Source organism: Pinus tabuliformis, chromosome X (genome assembly GCF_031772625.1).
Source record: "Pinus tabuliformis cultivar Carrire ecotype Pingquan chromosome X, CPIR1, whole genome shotgun sequence".
Taxonomy (NCBI): Eukaryota; Viridiplantae; Streptophyta; class Pinopsida; order Pinales; family Pinaceae; genus Pinus; species Pinus tabuliformis.
In genome coordinates, this window is record NC_142308.1 from 1,696,837,825 (window position 1) to 1,696,865,222 (window position 27,398).

Genomic DNA, 27,398 nt, shown 5'->3' on the forward strand with positions numbered 1-27,398 from the left:
AATCATGAAATTAGTTTTGAATAGGCTTTAGGTTTAGAGATAAAAAATCAAGCTAAAGCACTTCCTCTCTATTAAGGATTCTAGCTTTTTGATGGGCATATTAGGAGCTTGATTATTATTGGAGACTGCAATTATTATAAAGCACATAAGCTGCTTCACTCTGGATTGCGAGTTAGCAAGGCTCTTTTCTACAATCCAATCTGAGGTAAAGAGGTTTACAAGTGTTGATTTCTTCCAATCTGAGGTAAAGGTTTACAATTGTTGATTTCTTCCATGTTAAAAGGTTTACAAGTGTTGATTTCTTCCATGTTAAAAGGTATAGGAATCATCGAGTATACAAGTTAATGAAGCCTTCTACTTAAAGGTAGGTTGTGACTTAAGTTGGAGTAACTCACTCACATTCCTACACTGGGCTAGTCTATTTGATGTTGGGACTAGGCACATATATTGAGGTAAAGAGGTTTACAAGTGTTGATTTCTTCCAATCTGAGGTAAAGGTTTACAATTGTTGATTTCTTCCATGTTAAAAGGTTTACAAGTGTTGATTTCTTCCATGTTAAAAGGTATAGGAATCATCGAGTATACAAGTTAATGAAGCCTTCTACTTAAAGGTAGGTTGTGACTTAAGTTGGAGTAACTCACTCACATTCCTACACTGGGCTAGTGTATTTGATGTTGGGACTAGGCACATATATTGAGGTAAAGAGGTTTACAAGTGTTGATTTCTTCCAATCTGAGGTAAAGGTTTACAATTGTTGATTTCTTCCATGTTAAAAGGTTTACAAGTGTTGATTTCTTCCATGTTAAAAGGTATAGGAATCATCGAGTATACAAGTTAATGAAGCCTTCTACAGGTAGGTTGTGACTTAAGTTGGAGTAACTCACTCACATTCCTACACTGGGCTAGTGTATTTGATGTTGGGACTAGGCACATATAGTTTAGGTTCATTGTAGGGAGACGAAGGTGGGATAATATCACATGTCAAGCTTGTCATTCCTCCTATTCGTTTGTATTTGGCTCTAGTTGTGTTTTTGGTGCATTCCCTGCTTGTTTCATACTTAGTTTTGGTGGATATAGTTGAGCTCAACATTCATGGGAAGAAATGGTGGGATAGACTTGGAATTTACGGGAGAAATTTCTTGGCCTTATTGTAGAGGTCAATTGGTGGCTTTTGAATACTTTTTTTTGATTTTATGGTAGTCCTTGGTTATGATTACAACTCTATTGAATTGTTAGTTTGGGCATTGAGATAGTAGTGTAAGATTGCAAGAAATTAGGGGTAAGTTTTGTGGGAGAACAAAGGTAGCCTAGGTAGAGAATTACCTTCAATTATCATCTATAGAATTGGAATGTGGGATGATGGAAAACTACAGTTAGCCCATTTGTGAATTAATGAGCATCTGTTGGAGTTTAAGGAGACATGAGAATTTGTGGGGAGACAAACTTCCATTTTTGACACAATTATGAGAATGTCTTTGTAGGAAGAAGACCATGATGATGATGATAAATTCTAGAGTTGGTCACTTGGTAAAAATATCAAATTGATAAGCTTGAGATAGAGTGCAAAGCAATTCAACATGTGATGACAAGTTTGGTTTCAAGAAGATAACAATATGATAACTTACCTTGTTTACATACATTAGTCTCAACCCTTGACTAGGATTAGGGCTTTCTACCCTCTAAAATCTTGAAAATCCACCAGTGATTAGCTCCACATGTGTGCATAACATTAGGGTTTTTTAACCTCTAAAATCTTCTTGAATATCCACTAGTGATTAGACTCACGTGTGCATAATGGGGGTTGACGTGGCATCCACCTAATATTATGGTGTTGAACAAGGCAAGTTAACTTGTAGAAGACATAACTTCTGTATATAAACTCTAATTGAGGTAATTTTCACGTAGTTGGAGAACTTTTGATGTGCATAATAGTGTTGAGGGGTTGTGAATAATGCTTACAAAGTTTTGACCCCAAAAAGTGTTGTTTAATGCCTCAAACTAGCTTTCAAAGGTTTTGAATTCTAATTCACCAAACTAGGACATGCCCCTAAAATAGGCCCTATAAGACGATTCCTCCAATTTTTACATGTAAAAGTACCAAGATAGATGACAAATTATGTAATGATCTCTTTTGGATCATACCTCCACTTCTAGGGAGGCATTTGATCCCTAAAAGCGTTTAGCGAATGAGGTAAATAAACTTTTTTTTTTCCTCCCTTTTTCCCCGAGTACCATTTGGCCTTAGATAGAAGTTGTCCTTTGAGCCCTATCTACTAGAGTTCATGTTATCCATATCTGGTAATTTTGGACTTATTCCACAAAATTTTATGTTTTTTCAAATTTCCCAAAGATTATGGTGCTAAGTCCTCTATAATAGGTAGGATTTGCTCCTCAGTGCCTTAATCCAATAACATATTAACTATTGAATAAATGCACATATATGGTAGTACACCGAGTCGATAGGTATTATCACTTGCACTCTCTAATACTTCAAAAGGACCATATCATAGAGCTTTAATCTTCTTACTAAGAACTTGTAGCCTTTGTTTTTCAAATTCAACCAAAACCACTCTCTTGCCTTGGATGTTTTCTTGATTGTGCGTTGATCATGTTGGGCCTTGTACTTTTCCTATGACTTCTTCGATGTTTCATATACTTGCAATGGATTTGCCTAATCTTTTCAACCATTTTGTTGCTTTAAGAGGATTTCATATGATGTCTTCCCTTGCTTCACCATGCTACCTACATACGCATTCAACGATGAAGGCAACAAATACATAAAACAAATTTTAGAAGGGGACTTACTGGGAAAGTGTGGACCGATTTGTTATAAAGTGTTGAATGCACATACAATTTTCCTCCTAGGTCATTTAATGCTTTTGACTAGAACGCAGAAGTTAAACCAATGTTTGATTGACCACAATCATCTTCCCATCTGTTTGTGGATGGAAAGTTGTAGATCTCTTCAACTTAGTGCCCATCTTAGTGCCAAGGTGTAGTCTAAATTGCCTTGATTTTTTTTGTATCCGTATCTAAGATAATACTCTTTGGTATCCCAAAGTGCAACCAAACTTTTTCAAAGAACATGCTTATTGTTTCTTGTCCTTTCATGGTCTTTCAACAAGGCATAAGAATGCACATCTCACTGAATTTGTCACACTACCACAAATAGATAGTCACGTCCCTTCCTAATTGTTTGAAAACAACCAGCAAAATCCATGGAGACGCTATCCTAGAGGTGAAGTTCCTGAATCTATGCTAATAGGTTCTTCTTAGCATCCTTCTTATAGTTCTTTGGATTAACCTTGGAAGCAACGTTTGACACTTATCTTCAATGTTACCTTTGATATTACAATGGTTGTAGTTGTTGTCTGAATCATTTTATTGATGTGCAATAGTTTTTCTCTTCTTATCATATTATTTCCGTGTCATTTCGTCTTCCATCCTTGGAAGCTTCTTGGTTGTCTTCTTATTTGGAACCACATAGTTGTCTTTTCTTATTTCTTATATTCTCTAGGTACTGATACATGCCTCATCAACTATCCTAGGTTTGAATAGCATCACTTTTTTTCATAAATGACATTGTGGACCCCACAAATACTTGAAGAGTACATTTTGGATCTTGGAAATATACCCAACATAATCACCATTTTTTTGAACTTAGTGGTGTACTTTTCCATACTCCACCCTTGCCTTTGCTTGAAGTGATGTGAACATATGCTTTGGTCCACTACATGCCCAACATGGTAGAATTGGGACTTGATGAGGTTTTAAACTCCTCTCACTTAGTAGTGGATCACCCTCCAGCTTAGGTGTCTATGTTTGTATTTCAGTCAAGCAAATGAAATATTTTACTCTTTTACTATGTTATGGGCACTAAAACAAAACTTCTAATTGCTACAACCAATGATTCAACTGAACATTTGTTGAATTTTCTACAATATGCATAGTAAAAACCAATCTTCTAATTTGATAATTACGACCTAATGATCTTCAACCAATTTATCTAATATATAATTGAACAATTATACACAAAAATTTTAATAGTAAATGTAGCGGGAACAATGATCATAAAGAGGCAACCATGCACAATAGAGAACATTTTTTCTTTTGGAAATCCAAACTTGGGAGAAAACTCAACAACCTTTCTTCTAGGAGAATTTGTTTTTAAGCAAGGTTAACAATTCTAAATTATCTAGAAATTTGTGCCAAAATCCAAGTCCAAACTTCAGTCAATTTGTCCTCTATTTGCTCCCATGTGTCGACACTATAGAAGATAGATGATGGCAATGAGTGGGTGATCAAATGAAGTGTCACATCATGTATATATATAAAAGCCGAATGGATAAATTTTACCAAGGACACCCTTTCATGGTTGGGTCAACTTGACTTCTTGAGCCTACATGATGCCTAAAATAAAATTTATTTTATTTTAATTTCCATAATTTTTTAGGCCAACTTAGGAGGCCTTTTAGCATGCGGGAATATTTATCAATGCTACGCAAAAGTCAACACTTCCTCTTAGTGAGAGAGGTATTCTCCTTGGCTGCGCCAAATTTCCCTTTCGCTGAAATTTCTCCTCCATAAGAAAAGTTCATGAGCTTGTGATGCGGATGTATGTCTATAGATATGTCCATTTTGGGGTGGGAAATGTGAGTAACTAGGGCCTTTTACCTCTCGCCAAAATATTTAATGGCTCTTAAGGCAAACATATCAGTCTCCTTTGGTAAAAGTCCTTTATGATCCAACCAAGTCATAAAGGCTCCCCGCTTGGAGCGATCATGAAATACGAGATTCTCTGATAAACGAATCATGCTCTGGTTGTCACACAGGATCACGGTAGTATCCAATGTAAATCCAAACAACTCACTGAAGAGTTTTCGCAACCAGATAGCCTCACAAAGTCATAAAGGCTCCCCGCTTGGAGCGATCATGAAATACGAGATTCTCTGATAAATGAATCATGCTCTGGTTGTCACACAGGATCACGGTAGTAAATCCAAACAATTCACTGAAGAGCTTTCGCAACCAGATAGCCTTACAAGAGGCCATACTTGCAGCTATGTACTTTGCTTCAGCGGTGCTCAAAGCCACCAACTTCTGCTTCTTGCTCATCTAGGGTATCGAGGTAGATCCCAAAGAGAAACAACACCTGGAAGTGCTCTTTTGGTCCACTACACTGTTTGCCCAATCATCATCGATATATCCATGTAGTCTCACATCGCCGGCAATATATCTCAACCCATGAGTGATTGTGCCACGAAGGTATCTCAACATATTCTTGGCACCAATCCAATGTGTGTGGTGAGGCTCAACCATATGTTGACTGCAAAACATATATTTGGACGAGAGTTCACCAAGAACATCAATGCTCCGATGAGTTGAGATACTCGGTAGCATTTTGCAAAACAGGTCCGGCAGCACTACCGCCTAACTTCTTGAAGTCAAGCTCCATCGGGTTAGTCACAGGGTTGTAGTCCACCATGCCGAATCTCTCCAATATCTTCACCACATATTTTCCTTGAGATAGGAAAATCTCCCCTGGCTTCTGCCAGACTTCTAGTCCTAGGAAATAGTGCATCAGTCCCAGGTTCTTCATCTCAAACTCAGAAGCCAACTCTCTCTTACATTTGTGAATGAGAGGGTCTGCCCCCGTCAGAAAGAGGTCATCAATGTACAACACCAGTATGAAAGGTTTGTCATCTTCAACCTTAAAGTAAAGGTTAGGGTGGGCTTCACTCCTAGTGAATCCCAACTTCATCAAGTAGCTATCGATCCTCTCATACCAAGGTTGGGGTGCTTGCTTCAACCCATGGAGGGATTTCTTCAACCTGCACACATGAGATTCTTGATCATGAATCTCAAATATTTCGGGTTGTTCCACATAGACTTCCTCTTTGATCGAACCATACAAGAATGTGGTCTTGACATCCATTTGATGTAGGTTCCATCCCTGTGAAGCAGGAAGGGCTATGATAGAGCGGATGGTGGTGTATCGGGCAACAGGTGCAAATATCTCATCATAGTGTATACCTTCCTTCTGAGAGAAGCCATGAGCGACAAAATGAGCCTTATACTTTTCAACATTTCCATCAACGCCATGCTTTATCTTGTAAAGCCATTTCAAAGTAACCACTGTTTTGTCCTGGGGTTTGGGGACCACATCCCAGACATCGTTCTTCATGATGGAATCGTAATATTTAGTCATAGCATCCTTCCATACTTGATGCTTGACAGCGTTTGCGAACGATGAAGGCTTATTCTGAATGATCGTGCTCATGATGGTCAAGTATCCATGATACCTGGCCGACTTCTTACTTTCTCGGAAAGTCCCCTCTGGGTGCAGTGTATCCTTTGGCATCATTAGGTGTCCCCCTAAGCCATGAAGGCCTCTTCCTAGAAGAGGAAGGCTCTTGCGGAGGGGGATCAATAGGATCCATAGGTTCTTCTACATCGGGCATCGTCTCATCTTCATATTCCTCTAGTTCCCTGGTGTCAACTTCTCCAGATTTCCTTAGTATAGGAAGATTGTCAACTTTGCTAAGATCCATATCTTCATCAAAGGTGACATCATGGCTAATCTCGACTTTCCTTTGACCAACCACATAGATTCTATAGCCCTTAGTATTTTCGCTATAGCCCACGAAGATTCCTTTCTTTCCAGATGCACCCAATTTATTCCTTTTCTCTTTCGGCACGTGAAAATATACAGGACTTCCAAAAATTCTAAAATGAGATATGCTAGGTTTCTCACTAGTGAACATTTCTTCGGGAGTCTTGGAACCCAATGCTTGATGAGGGCATCAGTTTTGAACATATACGACAATATTCGCAGCTTTGGCCCATAGAAACTTCGGAAGCCTTTGATCATGGAGCACAACGCGAACAACTTCCACAATCGTATGATTCTTCCTTTTTGCCACATCATTCTGCTCAGGGGTATATGGTGTTGTAGTCTCCCTCTTAATGCCAGCCTCTTTGCAAAAGTCATGGAACTTATTGGATTCATACTCAGTCCCATTATCAGTCCTTAAGATCTTGATCTTCTTTTCGGTTTGATTCTCGATCAAGGCTTTGAAGTGACGAAACCAGGAGAACTTTTCATCATTCTTTTTCAAGAAGTATATCCAAGTCTTGCGAAAATAATCATCTATAAAAGTGAGGTAATATAAATATCCTCCCAAAGAATTCACATGCATCATACCAGATATGTCGGAGTGAACCAACTGCAATATATCGAAGGTCTTGCTATGGATTGAGGGGAATGGTCCCCTTTTGAACTTTCCTTCGGCACATCTTGGACATACACCTTATTGCTCTAATTTGAACTCGGGCATCCCAATCACCATTTGTCTCACATCAGGTAGAGCTTTACAATGAAGGTGGGAAAACCTTTGGTGCCATAGTTCAGACTGAAGAGATGTGTCACAGCTCATGACACCCAACGGACTTCCTCCGATGTGATATAAAGAGTCAACCCGAAACCCAATAGTGAAAGCATCTTTGAAATTATTTTTCCATACGCGTACCTTGCCATCGATGGAGGCCACCTTGTAGCCTTTGTCTTCCATTTCCGAAATGGACACCAGGTTTTTTTTGAGATTAGGTACATATAGGAATTCTTGCAAATGAATTGTATTACCCTGATTCAATTGAAGGGAGACATTCCCTACGCCTTTCACGGGATATTTGGAGTTGTCTCCAAGAATAATTTCCATGTTGGTCTCATTCTTTATCAGATTAGAGAGAGCTTCTTTGTAACCAGTGAAGTGCCTTGAGGCACCATTATCAATAAGCCAATTTCCCAGCGAGTCCGGGGGAGAAGTAGTAGAGAGGGCCGCTGGTAGATAATATTCATCTTGCTTATTGTTAACAACGTTAGATTCATACCTGGAGTTTCTTGCCTTCTTGGAGGGTTGACCACTTCCTTGATTTCCAACATTCCTCTTTCCTTTTCCATTGAACCTGCCTCCTTTGATTGTTGTTGGAATTGCCTCGGGGGTGATTTTGATCATCGTCATGAGATGTGTCCTTTCTATCAGGGCACTCCCTCGAATAGTGGCCAATTTTGTTGCAAATGTAACATCTACCTTTCCTTCCACCTTTCTATCCGACCTTTCCCTTAGATTTTGTCCCAGAATTATTTCTCCTTTTAGCATGAGAGGAGAATGCATCGAGATTGCCTCTAAGTGCAGGCATTTCCTTCTCTTCCATCCTTGTTTCTTCTTGAATGCATCCCACCATCAATTCCTGAAATCCTGGGATTACATTATTGTTGAGAAGAGTGGTTTTGAATATATACCATTCAAATGGGAGCCCTCCGAGAGTAGTGATGGTCTGTTCCTTGTTAGGAATGACTTCCCCAGATGATAGGGGATCATTCTTGATCTCGGTGATCCTTAAGAAGTAGGCTTGCATACTCTCATCATTTCCCTTCTTACTTTCCTTCAACGTATTCTTAAGGAACAAAACTTGATTTGCATCATTAACTTTAAATAAGCTTACCAGTGTATCGTAGATTTCCTTGGAGGTGTTCAACTTGGAAACATAGGCCACCAGACGCTTGTCGATAGAGTCCCGGATGATCTTGTTTGCTTTGACTTCTCCCCTGGTCCACTTGTTCCTAGCAGCAACAAATGCATTTGATGGAGGCTCAATGATTCTTCCTCTCACATGGTCCAACACTTCCTGCTCTTCCAATGTCAGATCGAGAGACATCTTCCATCCGTGATAGTTGGACTTCTCATGGAGCTTGTGTTCTGCGGGGAAGTGTGATGAGGACCCCATTAAGTCTTTAGGATTGTTTCAATAACCTTTAGTGATTTCTCATGCTCTTGTTCTTGCTTGGGCTTTGTCTCCACCTCAGCTCCGATACCATGTTAATTTATGGTATGTTTTATTCTTAGTGTAGTTTGCTTCAATTTCTTCTTATTAGCCATTGTTCAGCAATCACATAAACGTAAAGTAAAATGCAGATAGAACATTAATAGATCGACATAAAACAAGCCAAGACAAGAGACACCAGATGTGGTGGCTAGCCAGGGACAAACCTCAATGTGGGGAAACCCTTTGATCAATTCTTCTTTAATCTTCAATAGTTCAATAGAGAGAAATAGTACAAATACATAAATCTGTAATTTTATGACAACAACAAACCCTAACTAGCAAAGTAAAATTTGGTCAATCAAGATGAAATTGACCTCAAATATGCTTGGTCAATTTCCCAGTCATCTAGGCCTCCAACACTAAGAAGAGGCAACCCATAAACAGTCCGAAAAACATAGTCAAATTGTAGTCAACTGAAGTCAACTTGCTACCACAAACTAGGGCAGTGCACGCTGGTCAAACCAGAGGTCAGATTGCCTCAGTTTGTGTGCCAAAAACTACGGCCTGCCTAAGAGAGGCAGCCACACCAAAACCGCACTCCTGAAAAGTCAACACTCGGTCAACACTGGTGAAAACATCTTGTTGCAGCTTCTGCGTCCTTTCTGCGTCTTCCTGCGTCCTCCTTCCTTTCCCTTCTGCATCCTCCTTCTTCCCATGTGTGAGCTTCTCTTCCTTGTGTGTAAACCTAATCAGCTAAGGAGAGAAGAATGTGTGGGAGATGAAATGAGTGAATAATACGTCAACCTCACTTTTATTTATATGAAACGCTGAGCATGTGTGCCACACATTTCGCTGTTGGCCGACCTTGACAATTTGTCAAGTAAATACAAATAAATTCATATCCCTATAAATACTTGTCAGAATCGGATGATCGTTAGATCAATCCTACACCTCTAGACGAAAGGAATCAAGGAAAAATATCATCTGGCATAAATAAGATGACCCACATGGAGTTTGGCCCTAGTTTCCAATTTTAACAGGAAATACATCCCTATGTTATATAAAAACCAACAACATCAAGCTCACCTTGGTAGGGTTTGATGTCCATTTTCACTTTCATTTTAAATAGGGATTGTGAAGATGTGATGTGATTGGAACTTGATGGCTCTTTCTCTATCTCCTCTTCGAGCTCCTTTTTTGGGTCATCATTATCTCACGATGCCTCATCCAATCTAACTTCTGAGTTAGAGCTACCAACCTCCCCAAGAGGTCCAAATTTGTTTGCTAGTTCCACCATGATAAGGGTCATGAGACATTCTTTTCAATCCAATTCCTAGATGTTGCAACTTCCCACAAATTCCCCAAACAAAACTACTATAATGCCAATATGATCAATAAATTGTCGAAAAATAGTCCACTTACGAATAGTTCATCACGACATATCTTGCAAATATTCTAAATTATTTTATTGTGTTATTTATTAGCTTAGATTTCAAAATTATTATTACTAGCTTAGTTTTCAAATCTATGGAAACAGCTAAAATTGAATGAAAGAACAAGAAAATAAACACACCATCCACATAAATGAACATAAGATGTGACCTCAACAACCCAATTTGTGAGAAGCCTAGCTTGAAGGTGAGACCTATGCTCTCTTTTTCTTAATTATGAAATGGAAGTAGAAAGAAAGGGTAACTCACGATGGAGTTTCCATGGACACTATGGCTTGGATGGCTCTATACAATCTCATAATTTCTCTATTATTTTACTCTTAGATGCTCTAATTTTCTAAAAACAATAATAGAAAAAGAATGGAGGAAACCCCTTTCTTCCTAACGACCCTATTACACCAAAAAGGGTTACCCTCTAGGAGAAATTTTTTCTCCTATTTTTCACATCAATCCGACCAGCCATGCAACGCTTGACAATGACCACTAGCTTATGACATGCCATTTTATCTCCGCCGCATGCATTAGTCATATATTTTCTCACCCATCCAGCAAGAGATCATGAACGAAAGTGGGATTTCGATCAAAAGGTGCTTTATTCATTTTGCAATTGGGTGCTTATGCTTGTTTGTATTTGGGATTTTCATATTGATTATGGCGTGACCTGGAAGGAGGAGGGGTTTTGACCATGATCACGTTCAATCACCTTAAATGGGGGGCTAATATTCAATCCTAGTCCAATGGGACCTCCCGTAACGGCCCAATGGGTATAGGAGGGGCACTACTCAGGAGGCCTTGATTGAGATAACATGTTCCATCTATCCCTATTCCATACTTACCACTTTCCATCTCACACTAAAAGTCCATATTCCACCTTCATTATTTAGGTTCAATTGACCATTGGTTCTCTAATATTTGGCACCCATACATCCTCATACCTGGGTAGGCCCCATAAATTTACCTTGGGAAGTTGATGCAGCTAAAAGAAAAATAAAAGCATATTATGGCCACAAAATAAAATAAAATCATATTAAAATGAAAAGGGACATACACATTAAAATGTGAGCAAAAACATAGCATGAGCTCTTCCTCACTCATTATGGAAATCACCCGGTTCCTTAGCATATGCTGCTCCTATACACCATGAAAATAACCCTTGCATGTCCCAACCCTTATGAGCAATGAAATGACTCATCATTAAGGGCTAATACAAATTCTATACATAATTCAAAGCATCCTCTAACCATTTGATATATGAGTAGTAACACAAAGAAAAATCAAGAAATCTTAAAAGGCACACAAGAGGGATGGAAAAATGAAGGCCAAGATGGTAACTCATGCATCCATGATTTCTCCCTCCTCACATCTATACACTGAAGATGTGGATACACATCATGTTGGTCGCTTTGACCATGGCACTTGGCCATGGAGTATTCTCCCCTCCATACCATCATTATTTAGAAGGGTGGATTGAGGAAATGTTGCTTCCCCTTGGGCATTGGAAACACCTAATAGGGTTATTTTTAGCCACTCTTACCTAGGGAGGAAACACCATTGCGAGTTCAAAGACCCAATTTTGGAAAGGAAGTCATATTTGAAGTTTAAATATCCCTTTAAATTCAATCTTGATTCACTTAGATGCAAAAATGAGTATTGTCCCTGATGATTGGTTATTTTCGCTTGACTTAATGTTTTGATTGACAGGTGGTTCAATAGGCCATGACCTGGGAACCTTACCCATAGACACCCAGTTGGGTCTCCGAGAAGTAGAACCATATCACACCTACCCATGGGCACCTCCTACACCCAAAACATTCTATCACTTTGGACTATATTTGATGATTCTTCAAGATGATACACTTATACCCAACGTGCGCCCATGTCGACCTAGCACCATATGAGTGGTGGCAGCGGTTTCAGGGACCAAATGAGGATATTCTCCCCTTATGATACATGGGAGGGCTAGTAGCACTTCGAAAGCCCTAAATGTTGGAGCAAAAATGAACATTTTGAGTAGTATAAGACATAGGAGACCACCTTTTGGTTCCCCAAGTGGATTTTTGGGACCATAGAGGGATATTCATGGATATTTGAGGTCCAACCCTCAAATAGTAATTTTTAGAGGCTTCTACACCATACTTGGGACTCAAAATCCTTAATGCATACACATGAATCTCATTCATTGGATGACATTAGCCTTTTGAGGCCTTGCGACGCACACATGTGGGCTCTCATTCGATTTATTGTCTAAGCTAGATGGATTGGATTGTAAATCAAAACATCATTATTCTTTACTTGTCTTTTAGGGGCTTTTAGACCAAAAATTAGACTTGTCCTCCTCATGTAAATAGAGGAGAGGATATTTTCATTTTTTATCATCATCACTTTTGAATTTGGCCTCTCTACTTGAGAATTTCGACCTCTTTTCCTATTGGAGAGATGTGATCTATGGAGAAAATTTTGTCTTGGAGATATTGTCTTGTGTTTGGAGAAGTTAAGTTTGATCAATGACCAGATTGTACATGCATATTGTCTTATATTTTTTTTTTATTGAAAATTTCTGATTTCATGCCTAATGTATGGAAAAATTGGTGATCTAGGTTGAATATTGTTTCCTAATTTTTTTGAATATCAATTTTATGGAAGCTAAGTCATATTATTGAATTCATTACTCATTGTGTTTTATGTGAATGGAAATGTGCTTGGTGATCTTACATTATCTCTCCCAAGTGAATTTTGGTCCCTCACAAAGTTAATAGTTAGAGTTTTGATGCTAGGGCATCAAAATATCCTTACTCCTTTGCAAGTTTTACCCAACCTAAAGAATCCATAGGCTCCATCAACCATAAGACTAGACATTGACCATACTTTGTTGGTGATCAAGTCAAGTTTTATCTATAAAATTTACTCTTTTCTCTCTCTTTCCTAATTCGACCCCCTTAAGGCCAAGAAACTAGCTAGGGCCTAGTGCGAATTGACAAGGAGGAGGAATTTTAGGTCTTGGAAAGTCTATTCATAGACGGTTGAGTGGTTGCCACAAAATAATTTCCATTTATTGGAATTCATTCCAATTTAATTCCTAATTTCTCTTTCCCTATTTGTTTTCCCTAGTTTAAACCCAAGTTTGGTTATAGCTGCAACTTGGGGTCCTCTTGAGAGTTTCATGTTGGGATCCCTTTCTTTGCACCTAGACCTATGGTGATTCCAACTCTCAACCTATCAATAAAACTCTAGGTCTTGGGTTGCCCTAATTTGGACCCTTTCAAGGAAAGTGAATTGCCTCCTCTTGTAGCGTTATACCTAAATTATGTCTTTCCCTTGGAGGCCTCCTTGTCACCTTGCACCTTTAAACTTAGAATACCTATTAGGTGACCTCTATACATTCCGAGGATCCTCCCATTGGTGAAAATCCATAAATAGTAAGGGATTTTAGATGTGGTGAAAGTGGGCCATTACCCCACTGTTGTCACTTAGTCTAGTGATAGCCTTGAATGGTACCCCTCTCCAAGGCTTGCTATATTTTGCGACAATAGGCCCAATATTAACATAGTTTGCTAGAATTTTAGGGTTAGGGTTAGAGTTTCTCCATGCCTCAACCCTCAATTAGTATTAGGGTTTTTGTGTTATGCTCTTAACCTGTGAAATGATACCCAAATACAGAATATGCGAAGAAAAGATACCCAGAACACATAATAGCAATGATTTTATTATTCAGAGAGTAATGTTCACTTGCCTCTTCAAGGGGGCAACCTCCAATAGAGCAGAGCTCGACTACAAAATAAGACACGATGCTCCTCGCAGGGAGTCTCTATCCTTTATATATGACTCATACATGCAATACCACAGGCCAATACCGTGGGTTTTATTAATACCATCTATCTAATACTACGACCCATTTGCAACTAACTGTGGTTTCGTCCTTAATTGCAGATTAACCACTTACAATTATTAATATGGGCTTTATTGACTCTTGACTATGACGTGATCCCATTACATAAATAAGGGGGTTAGGGTGGGACCCTAACATTTTGACCCTTTGGAATCTTTTTAAAAGTTCACAAAGAACTAGCCCGAAATGTGTGAAAATTGGGGGTTGATGTGGCTTTCAATTGATACCCTAGTCATTAATAATGTATATGAACTTGTGGAGGGCATAAATTCCACATACGAACTTTAATTGAGGATATTTTCACACCATTGGAAAGATTTAAGAGTGTAGAACAACATTAAAGGGCTATAGTCTATGACTGCAATGTCTTGTCACCAAAAAGTGTTATTTTATGCCTCAAACTCGCTTTGGAAGGTTCCAAATCCAAAATCGCCACACCGGAACTTGCCCCATAAATGGGCCTTGTAAGCATATGGCTCCAATTTTTCCATCGAAAAAATTACTAAGATAGACTGTAAGTTATATAACGATCCATTGCACACGACACAATTTTTTGTGAAACAACTTTGTGTCCATTTTCTATAATAATGTATTCCATAATGCATTGAGAAATCTTCTGCCCTTGTTTGAAATGATGCTCCTTTGTATTCCAAAGTGCACCCAGACCTATCAAAAGAATAAGTTCCCTTGTTGTTTCCCACTAATGGTATTTTTATAGGGCATTAGAACACACATCTTCCTAAGCCTATCAAATTTCACAAACATGTAGTCATGTCCCTTCTTGGTTGTTGGTAAACCTCCTACAAAGTCCATGGAAATCCTTTCCTAGGGATGAGTAGGTACAAGAAAGGGATGATATAGGCCCTATTTTCTGTTACAAGGGTTGTTGGTACAACAAATCATGCATCCTGTTATGAACCTAGCCACCTCTTCATATATCCTACGCTGCTACACATACCTCTGAAAGTTTCCCATTATCTTCCCTGTACCATAATGCCCTACAACTTTAGAGGTGTGAGCCTTTTTGATCAGTTGCAATCACTCACCTTTAGGAACACATAACTTATCTAACCTACAAAGTAACCCATTCTGAAGATGGTTTTTAACCGTGTTGCCACAAATTGTGCACATGACTCTTGCTTTAAACCCGCTAAAACACTTAAATTCTTCATCCTTTGTATATGCCTATTTGTATGTATCACAGTGTTGAAGGCCCGAAAATCGGGTCTACAACAAGGGGGATAACCACCCGGTCCGGACCTTGAAAGCAGCTCCTTTTCCGTTTGGAATAGTGGCTTCGACTGGGGATGATGGGACCAATTTCCCAATCTGTTTATGATGGTGCACTAACGGGATGATATTTCTCTTTTTAAGGTTTATGGGGTGAATGCTTATTCTAAATCTAATCTACCTTTTAAATAAGATGTGCAATTTATTCTAATGAAAGAAAACATCTAACTTTAAACTATCCCGGGAGTAATGTTTTACTTATGCGATCTACAATAATTTCTAACATAAATTGATAATAAAAATCATTCAATCACTACAAGAAAGGAATCCATTAAAAATGATTGTTTCGTATAAAAAGTTAGCCGAAACAATTATGAGAAACATATCACATAAGGGTTATTCATATACTCACCATAAAAAGAATAGTTATCACCATACAGAAGTGCAATAATGAAAACTGAACATTCAAACTTTCATATATCAATAACAGAAAATAATTTATCACTTGGCACATAAGTAAAAAGTATTAGGAGATAAAAATATCATTGGTAATAGGTTCTACTCATGAGCTTCAGCGATATAGATTTATCTTCAAATAACTCAACATTCAATAAGAGTACAAAAGTGCATTTCAGTAGCAGACATCAAACTCATATAAAAATAAATCTCGTTCCATTCATTTTATCAAAACCTCCTCAATGGGGGGCAAACTGCGCGTTCTAAAGAATTGTTTTTGATAAAATTATGGACCCCTCTTTAAATGCATGAGAGGGGTTTAAATATTACTATAATGAAATCTAAAAATAAATATTACACAAATAGATGAGGATGTTTAAACCACCTTTCTCATTTTAAGCAAAAAATGAACTAAAAATAAAACTAAACTGTATCTATGATAAATCATGCATCTGTTCTTTTAAATTGCAAATATCCATCATCGGCTTCAAGAGCGTCGGTTGGCCGACTTCAGCTTTTAATTGTCCTGCAAATACGGAATTGGCAAGAGTTGGCACTATCTTCTCGGCGGAGGTTATGAGGCATTTCAGGGTCATCCATTGGCTATGTGGCTTTACCAGGTACTGCCAGTATGTGTCCCAATTTACCTTGCTTACCTATTTAATTGACTTAGCCTTGCCTTCTGCTGTTTGTTTCCACTTTGTTTGAAGCTATTGTGCCTTTGGGAGGAATCCTGGAGTGGTCTCTGATATCAAATTTGTCTTGTGCAAATTTTCATTGATGCACTCGATGACGTTGTTTGCTGCTGTCGCTGCTTCCTCCATCACCTTTTCTGCTTTTTTAAGCCGGGAATCCCATTTTGCAAATAACATTTCTTTATGAGATTCATCGATTCTGGGCAATTCCGCTCTTTATACTTCCTTTGATCTCTGACAGCTCAAAAAGTCAGAAACCTTCTTAAAAATTGAATCATAATCCAGTCATAAATCTACGACTAGATTTGTAATGTTATCGTTTTTTTCGCAATGGGAATTCTATTGCGAGATCTTTTGGCAGAGTGTTTCTTCCTGTTGCGATAGTTGGGCACTAAGAGTGAGTGCTTCTGTGATAAATTCTTCAATCTTAGGATCATCCTTATGCAGTCCTATCATGGTCCGTAATTGTTCTTCTTTATTGGCCAAACTGCTTTGATAATCCAATTACATTTGCTGGAAATTCTGCTGGAGTTTTGCTAATTGTATCTATGCTTCTTGACTGATGCTGGTCTGCTATAGTTGTTGTTCCAAAAACATAATCTTATCCTCCTTTTCTTTTAATAGCATTTGAACTTCAGTTGCTTTATCAATTTTTGCAGAAGCATATGCCCCTGCGATCTGAAAGAACCTGGTTAGGTTTTCCGATGGGTCTGTAGTTGGGTCTTTCCAAAGAACATCAAGAGGTTCAGCCTTGGAGAGAGCACGCAATCTATTTTTCTTTTCTTCCTTTGCCTCCTGATGACAACCTTATGTTGTGTGCTATAAAATATATCCAGAGGAGAAATATCCTCTATTTTCAGTACAATTTCGAATGACAAAGCAACAAGAATATGCTCTGTTTCTTGAGTATTAATAGCCCCTTCTACTATCATTTCCGTGGTTGTCTCTCTTAGGTTTGTCAGTGGCTTTGCACTTTGTTCTTCAGTGTTGATTAGCTCATTAAAATTCTCCCATTCCTTTTCTAGATCCACTACAAGTGGCTTGGTTGGCTTTGCAAGGGGAGCGAGAGTCTCAGCTTGTTTCAAGCACAAAACCTGTTGATCAGGGTTTTCTTTAGATTGAGCTGTGTCTTTAATTGACCCCTCACTTCTGTTGTGTTCGCTCTTGGACTGCTCACCGGATTTTTCAATCAATTCTTTTTTGGAATTTGATTTAGACTTCTCTTCTTCTGAACTTCCACTTATGTTAATACTGGGAGTGGGTTCCCTTATTGGTTTAATGCGCAATTGGTCCAATGGGACCTTTGTTAACCTCTGTTCTTTATAATTGTTAAACTTTTGAAGTTTTTCTTGATCAAACTGAATTTGTGCCATATGTAGAACCTCTCTGAAAGTGTGCTTCTATGCAAAGACATCATCAAAGAAATCTTCTTCATTGGTAAACACTTTTATTTTGACCATTGAGGTAAAATTCCTTATAACACCAAAGTGATCATACTGCCTCCCCGGGAACTTTGGTAGCTGTAAACATAGCATATTATCAACCTTTTTAAAAGCATGAACTAAGTCAAATAATGCAAAAGCCCCACAGAATACAAGGAATTGAGGCCAAATGGCCTTTTTAGAATCTTTGAGCACTTTGCTCATTCCCCCAACACCACAGGTCTGGTAAGCTATCTCTCTAGCCATTAGTTTGTCGGGGACATACAAAGGAAGCACGTGAGGCGAAGAAATGCTACCAAATACCTAAATGTATGTGAATAACTCCTCCCCGAACCACCTTCCCACAGGGAGAATGTCAACTTCAGCTTCTGGGGAGAATCTTGGGGCGTCTTTGTTGTAGAGCATTCTATGGATAGGGAGCATCACTCCATGAAAAATCTTGTAGAAATGTGGGACGGAATTGGATTCCCACAGTTCTTTGTGATAAACTTGAATAGGAAGAGGGTTATGTATTTTCCATTTCCACCCCATGATAGGAAAATCGGAGACAAAACAAATGGTGTACATGATGTAGGCACTTAAGAACAATGGAGGGTAAACCCTCTGAGAAAAATTTCTTTTAGTTCGATATCCTAAAATGGCAGAGGCTAAATTATCTGATAAAATTTGGGCCCAATCCATTATGGTGGCATTGGTGGCCACATCCAATAAAGGTAACCACTCTGATGAAAACTTATTATGTCTGGTCTTCCAAACAATCTACACAACATTGTGGCGACAAAACAATAAGGAGAGCAAAGGGAGCCAGTGGTGTACATACCATTTTTATCCTTCTTTAGTGGTTCCTCCTTTGCAGACCAACTTTTTATGCACTCCACCAAATCTTTGTTGTCTTTGGCGAATTTTTCTACAAATTGCTTGTTGTAGGAAGCCTGAGGTTCTGGCAAGTGATACATGCATCTCAAATTGCTTGGCGTAAATGACCCCATGACTAGTTGACTGGCCGTCTTGAACTCTCTATCAGATATATCTGCATGATCTATGACCCATTTAACCATATTAGTGTAGGGGAGTATCTTTGGCCTCGCCGCAATACGATGTAAAAATGAGCATGAAATTCAGTTAGGGATGCTTCGGAAGAGCCGCGTCCATCTATTGTAACTGTAACCTTCATAATTCTCAGGTTTTCCTCTTCTAACAGTCGGTACGTGGCTTCCCAGGTAGATATCCCTGCTTCCTTAGTACAAGTGGTGTCTATGAATAATGGAGTCATTTCTGTTTTCTCAGATGCAGGTGCTTTGCTTTTCTTTCCCATATCGTTGTGTATTATGCTCTGCGTACTGCTCTTGAAAATTGAAAGCAGAGAGCAAGGATAAGATTAAGATGCTAATGAATACAGGAAATATCAATAGAAAAATAAGGTGACGTGAAAGCTTTAATTCTTTAAATCATATCAAAGATATCACCTTGCGTGAGATGGTCCTTTTACCCTGATCTGAATCATTTTTAATAAATAACCACTAATGGACCGTTAAGCTAAGCTTTAATGCTCATAACTTTGCATCAAACGATGGAAAGTATTGTCATAGAAATCTGCGCCCTTAGATCTGCGATAAAATGATTTTGCGATTTGCTTTGCAATATTGCAAAACCTATTATCATTAACAACCATTATTTCATCGGGCGGCTGCGATATGCGATTTGTGAGAGGTTATCACATTTTGCGATATTGAAGTGTGCTACGTAAAGTGGCATCGAGAAATTTAGAATTTGCGATGTGATAAGGTTGTGGGACTTAAGATCTCGCATTCTCGCAGATCACGTTTTCGAGGAGTTCTTTGTGTAAGAGATGCCCGCCATAACCTTTTTGCGATGTGATACTATCGTTAAAAAGTGGGTTTTGTGAAAGGTTTACTTAATATTTGAGAGCTTTTGCTTATAAAGCTTTTTCCTTAGGTCTTGTGGTCATATAGCGCTTGGAGTATGAAAAAGGTAAATTTACACGTTTTAGCAAGTTTCACTTTGATATATTGTTTTATTTTAAACAAAAGGCAATATTAAATGCTAAGTTTTGATTTTCTGGAAGGGTCCCCATTTATTAATGTTATTGTTAACACTAATAAAAAGGAAGGTTGTTGATGGTCACAACAATTGGCGATTCACTTGAAATAATTGGTTATCTCTGATAGTTTTTTGATTTTTCTAAAACTTCTAAAATAGAAATGGTTTTGGAAAATGAAACTTTATTGTAGAAATATAAGGTAAACAATGTTATTTTCTAGCAACCATATCTTGTTCCAACTATCCTAATTCTAATTATATTCTTCCCAAAGTCAGTGATTGTACTTACATCAATCATTACTTGGTTTGTAAAAATAAAAAAAAAGATATCTATGTAGATCAGTTTAGGTGTACTGATTTGTCATAGGTAGAGCCTCTGCTGCCAGCAGACATCCATATCCTCGACAGGGTTACCTCTTACCCAACAATGATCCAATATCCTACTTAAGAGGCATGCAGTTTTCAAAGGTAAATCCTGATATATACTTATTGTTTTTTTCTTTTCTTTTAATTCTTAAAGAACAATGTCTTGGTTTGGTGGCCAAAATTGACAATGCCATTCACTTGATTTATAACTTAACTGAACAAGCTGGCTGAAGATGAGACCCTTTGTCTTTTGATTGAAATAATCTCAAGCCATTACCCTGTTCTGGTATGCAGTTTTAGCAATCTCAGTTAGTTATAATCTTTATGATCATGATAAGTCGACTCGTGATGAGACCTCTTATTCTTTAAGTTTAAAGTGCATAAATGGATTACTCTTTGAATCTTGCAATTTCCTAAAGTTGGGAGGAAGTCATTGGTTCCTTAAGAGTTCTTCTGGATGGCAATTGTAGAGTTTTAAAAATAGCTTTTTTGTAGAGAATCTTTGTCTTGTTATTGATACTTTTCATCATTGATATGAAGCAAACTTCTACTTAAGGTTGTTTTTTAATCAAAACTTGTAAAGTTGAAACAAAAGAATAAGTAAAAACTTTCAGGAATATAGCACTTGACCATATGTTTGAAAAATAAAGATTAATTTTCCTAACCACTTCCACTTACACAAGAAAAAAAACAAAATTGAAAAGAGACACTACTCTTTTCGTGGAAACCAAAGGTAAACTTTTTCAACTTGTTTTATTATCAAAAAAAAAAAAAAAAAACTAAAAATAATAATTTACAAAAATAGAAGAGGTCATCTTCTATGGAAAGTATTTTTTAAGGATTTTTCCATTAACAGGTAAAGACTCTCTTTTCCCTGCTAAGTCTTGTAACATGAAAGTTGATTTCAACAATTTGAAATGATCCAAGCAACATCAGTTGGAATTAGTATGCTTGCCTTTCTCTTCATGGGTTTTATCTGATTTCAATACTAAGTCTCCAAGCTAAAATTTTCTTCTAGTTACCAAGTTTGAAACAAAAGAAGCCTTTACTAATTTTTGATGATGCGCATGGGTAATTCTGGCCTTTTCTTGTTCCTCTTCTAGCTTAAGAATCTGCAATTGTCTTAATTGCAAGGATGAGGAAGGAGTTTCTTCGATGAATTGAACTAAGGCTAAAGAAGGAATAGCTAGATGTGTTGAGAGGACCAATTCTTTCCCATTAACTAAATTAAGTGGAGAAGTGCCAATAGAAGTTTTCTGAGTTATTCGATTTGCCCAAAGAGCATACATCAAAGACTTATGCCAATTTCTATGATTTTGATCAATAGTCCTTTTAATGATTCTGATAAGGTTTTTATTTGTTGATTCAACCAATCCATTTCCTTGCGGATAATAATTGGCAAAATACTTAAGTTTAAAACCTCTTTTGAGTGCAAATTCAGTCATAGAATTACTAGAAAAATATGATACATTATCAAACATTAAAGCCGAAGGTAAGCCAAACCTGGTAATTATAAATTGATCTATGAATTCGATGATACTTTCGGAGTTGGCTAACTTGAGTGGGACTGCTTCTACTCATTTGATAAAGTAATCGGTAGCTGTAAAGATGCACTTATGTTGTTTAGAAGAGTGAGGAACGGTCTCACCTATTATATCTAATCCCCATTTTTCAAATGGTTGATCGATGTTGACCGGCTGTAATGGCAATGATGGTTTCCTCTGTCTTCCAGCAGTAGCTTGACAAATCTGACATCTTCTTACATAGCTATGTGCATCCTTAAATAATGTTGGCCAGTAGTATCCTGCGTGCAAGATTTTGTGTGATGTTGCATCTTCTCCGTAATGTCCACCTGTTGGTCCATCATGAAGTTCCTGCAATACTTTTTCAGTTTCAGATTTCTCAAGGCATCTAAGAAGGACAAAATCATAATTCATCCTAAAGAATATGTCATTTACAATTAATATTGCTTAGCTTTTAATCTCAGTGCTCTTTTCTCTGTATGATTCAAATGTGAAGGAGCATATCCATTCTTTAAGTAAAACATGATATCAACATATCTTGATTTGGTATCGTTTTGGCTTACTTCATACATTTGTACCTCACTGTCTGGGGACTGTATTTCTGATATGTGCGATGCTCCAGCCAACATCCTGCAAAAACCTTGACCTTTTACAATATTTGTTGTCTTGATTTCACCGTCATATTCTTGCAGGGCTATGAACCAATTTGCTCCCTTTTCACCCTAGTCTTTCCGTACCAAAATATTTCTTACCGCTGGAAATGGTACTATTATTTTTGTATGAGTTTTGAGAAGAAAGGGTCTAAAGTGTTTAATTGCTTTGAATACAACATAAGCCTATTACTCAACGTCGGAGTAATTTAATTCAACTCCTTGCAAGTTTGAGCTGAAGAAGGCAATTGGGGCTTCGACTTTATCTTGATTGGCTTGTGTGAGTATTGCAGCATATGATTTTTAAGAGGAAAATGTATACAAAATGAAAGGATCAGAAAAGTTTCGAGTCGCTAGAGATGGGGCATTTATAATCGCTTGCTTTATCAAGCTGAACGCTTCATGTTCTGCCTGACCCCATTTGAAGAGAGAGTTTTTCTTCATCATTGCTTGGAGAGGTGACATAATTCTTGAGAAGTTGAGGACAAATCTTTTAACGAAATTGATTTGACCAAGGAAGGATTGCATTGCTTTTTTGTTATGGGGTAAGGATATATTAGAAATCTCTTTAATTCTATCTGGATCAATATGGATTCCAGATTTAAACACTATGAATCCGAGAAACTTTCCTTCACTTAATGAAAAAATGAATTTTTTGGATTTAGTGAGATCCCATACTTTTGACATCGTTGGAAGATCTACTTTAAATCTCTGAGGTGACTATTATTTTTTTTAGAATAAATTTTTATGTCATCTAAGTAAATCACCACTGACTTATTCGCTAATATTTAAACGCAATGTCCATGGCCCTTTGAAACGTGGCACCGACATTAATCAACCCAAGTGGCATTTTTTGGTATGCATACGTGCCCCATTTCGTTCTAAATGTCGTCTTCAATTGATCATCTGGGTGGACTAAAATTTGGTTATACCCCAAGAATCCATCTAAAAATGACATCAGTTTAGACCCTGCAATTGCTTGTAATAGATGTTCCATAGGGGATAGTGGAAAATTATCCTTTTGGCAGGCTTTATTGAGATTTCGAAAGTAAATACAAATCTGGATATCTCTGTTTTTCTTTCTGAATGGTACCAAGTTGGAAACCCACTTAGAATGTTGAACAGGAAAAATAATTTTGGCTTTCAATAATTTGTTTAACTCGGACTTAATCTGGTTTTCTAAATTAGGATGGATTTTCCTCAACTTCTGCTAGACTGGCTTTTCGTCAATGATCATTGGAATTGTATGTTGTATGATTGAAGTGTCATAGGGTTTTAGGTCATCGTAATTCCAGGCAAATACATTTTTATATTGTTTCAACAGTTGAATGAAAGCTGAATTTTCCTCGGGAGCTAGACCAAGACCTAAGTTGATATTCTGGGGTTTTATGTCAGTTCCTAGATTCACTAATTCATATCTCAGAGTTGAACTCTGAAGTTTTGAATTGGTGGACCTTTTGAATCTATCCTTTAACTCATAAAGGTCTTCCAACTTGAATACAGATTTGGGTATAGCGTTATTGGTGCTTCCTTGTTCTAGTTGCTTGTCATGTTGGTTTTCATCAATTATATGATTACTGTAAGAGCCTTTTGAAGTCAGTAAACTTACAATATCAGGATCATCGTTAAAAACTCTCCAGTTGGTGACATTATCCGGGATGGAGGGTTTAAAGATTAATTCAACTGAGAATCTATCTGGACAATAGTATTTTGAGGGAATGAGCTTGGAAGCTACATTAGCAAGGAGATCAACACTAGCATTTTGGAGTCTAGGAATAGATGAAATTTTGAATGCTATAAAGTGTGAAGTCAGGTCTTGTACTAACAATTGATAACGCTTCAAGTGTCTTGATAGACAATGTATAGTATTTCTTACCTGCTTAATAACAATCTCAGAATCCCCAAAGACTTGTAGATATTTGATATCAAGCCCGATTGCCTTGTATAACCCTTGAACTACAACCTCATATTCCGCAGTATTGTTTGTGCAATCGAACTCGAGTCTACATGTTAGCATGGTTTTCTCTCCTTTTGGACTAATTAATATACAACGTGCTCCTGCTCCATCATTAGACTTAGAGCCATCAAAAAATAATTTCCAAAACAAAAATTTATTTACAGGCCTATCTACAAAGTCAATGCATCTAGAAGTATCCGTTTGAGAAAAAAATTCTATCTGAGATAAAACTGAATTTTCTAAAAAAGGTGAAGTATGAGCATTGAAATTCCTTAAGAAAGAATCAACAAAATAGTTTCCAATTATATTATTGTTGTACGCTATAGGTTCATTTTCTCCTTCTAACTGTGTTACTATATACTTTTGGTGTCTTTCTCGCTCAACCTTTATCTGGTTTGGTTTACTGTTGTAAGGGAGCCACATAAGAGACCAACCGGTTGCAAAGTAACCATGAAGTTTCTCTGACCAATCCCTGCTAAGAATTAATCCATAAAATTCAGGGATATCTACAACAAGTATATCAATGACTTGACATACCTTTGGATTTGATGAAAGCCTTATGGTCACTTGATTAAGTTCGTCGATAACCTCGACTTGAGACCGGTCTAACTGTACTATGCGTACTACAGACTTTTGAGGTTGGACATTTAACTTTGCGTATACTGTCTTAGGCAAAATATTAGATGAAGCACCAAAGTCTACCAAACAGTTATGCAAATTTTTATTGAAAACTTCAAAGGTAAGGAGAAAAGGAGGAGTATGGGATTTTGACCTTCCTCCAATTAAAGCAATGTCATTTGGATCGACTTTACTTGACATACCAATTGGGGATCTTCCCATTTCATGAGTAGCTTGTGAGATTACAGTGGCAGGTAGAGGCGTAATAGGTACTGCATGGAGCTCTTTCAAGAGAAGTTTCTATTGATGCTTTAATTTGCTCAGCTCATGAAAAGTAATGTTAGCCCTAGTTTTCTTCACGTCTTCAACAATGTTATACTCCATTTCATCGGAAATGATAAGCGTTTTATATGGAGTTGTTGAATCAAATTGGACTAGGTTTGTCTGAGTAGCCTTTGGTGATGATTTCTTACCTACGATTTTATCTTTAGGAGTTGGGCTTGGGTTTTTCTGTTTAGAACTGGATTGTGGAGGATCGAGTTGATTTCTACTTCTAGTAGTAACTGGTAAGGAATATTTATCTTCTTCATCCAGAAGAATGAAGTCCCACATTCCTTGTAGTTCTACAACTTCATCATCATCAGTATGTTCCTCATTCGAAACTTCCTCTTCTTCCCCTTCCAATTTTGCGTTTGTTATAGCGTTGGGAGGTTTCACATTGGTTGAAGGATTCCCCTTGAAAGGTTTAAAAGGTTTATTGGAAGAGGTTTCTGCCACTTGTTTCTTAATATCGACCATTTCTTTAGACATGGTTTTTAAAACTTTCTATAACCCTTCCAAGTCGAATGGGTCTTTTGATTGTTTTTTCTTAGGTTCATCTCTAAAAGCAACCTTTTTAGACTTTCTTTCATCTACAATGTTTTTGTTTTCTACGGCTAGGATACGTTTTTCCACAGCTATCGCTTCTTTCATATTTTCAGCCAATGTTGGCTTGGCAGCCCTATCTACAAAGATGGTTGAATTTGAAGGCAAAGCGGAAATGTACCATTCATTTTGGACTTCGTTGCTAGGCTTCGATGTTGCTGGTATTTTATTTAACAGTTTTTTGAAGTGAGAATTGAAATCCTTGATTGGTTCTTTTGGTTCAGCTTTCAAATTGGAGAGGTAATTGATTAAAGTCGCTATAGATCGGTCATCTCCAAATTTAGTTAAACGCTGATCTTGGAATGTATCCCAGTCATTAATGGAGCCTAATGGTAATGAGAAATACCACGATTTTGCTGCTCCTTTTAAAGTATAAGGGAATAATCATACAAATGCGTCCTCCTCTATTACTCCATTTAGATTGATGGACAGCATGAAATTATTTATATGCTCTTCAGCTAATCGGCCATTGTCAGGGTTGAACTTTGGGAGCCATTTTTCAGGATGAGCTGGTAATTGCGATAAGGGCGCAGGCATCCTAACAACTCCTGAATTGGCCCATAGCCTTGGTGGAGGATTTCCTGCCATTGATGGGATATGAGTAGTGGAAGATGTTGTAGTAAATGAAGGTGGTTGGGTAGAGGAGGATTGTCGCTCCTGTACCAGTGTGAACCACAATATGGAGTTGTGGGGTGTATGAATGAACTTGCGATGATATGGATGGGATGGTAGATGAAGATGATGATAAAACCTCACTCTCAGATTCTATTGGTGTTTTTCTAGCTTTCTTACGACTCGGTAAAGGAAACTCAACAGGTGGGATTCCTAACTTTTCACTTTGTGCTCTAGTCAGTCGTTGAATCGGGGTCGTATGAGAAGTGACACTACCTTGGGAAAACTCAAATTCCTCTTTAGATAAAGAAATTACCTGTAACTTATGAATCAAAGTTTGTAACTCAGGGGAATTTGAAGAGGAATGATTTGGCCTGTTTGGGATTTCAGTAATGTGCTCTGTATTTTTCTTTTCAACTTCTGGTTCAGTGATGGAAGATTCAGAATGCGAGCGAGAAGTCGAATATGTTGGTGAGGGAGTTTTACTCTTAGAATTGCATGAAGATGTGGATTTACTTGCCATTCACAGTCAGGCCCTCCTTCTAGCGCCAAATATGTTGAAGGCCCAAAAATCAGGTCTACAACAAGGGGGATAACCACCCAATCTGGACCTTGAAAGCAACTCCTTTTCCGTTTGGAATAGTGGCTTTGATTGGGGATGATGGGACCAGTTTCCCAATCTGTTTATGATGGTGCACTA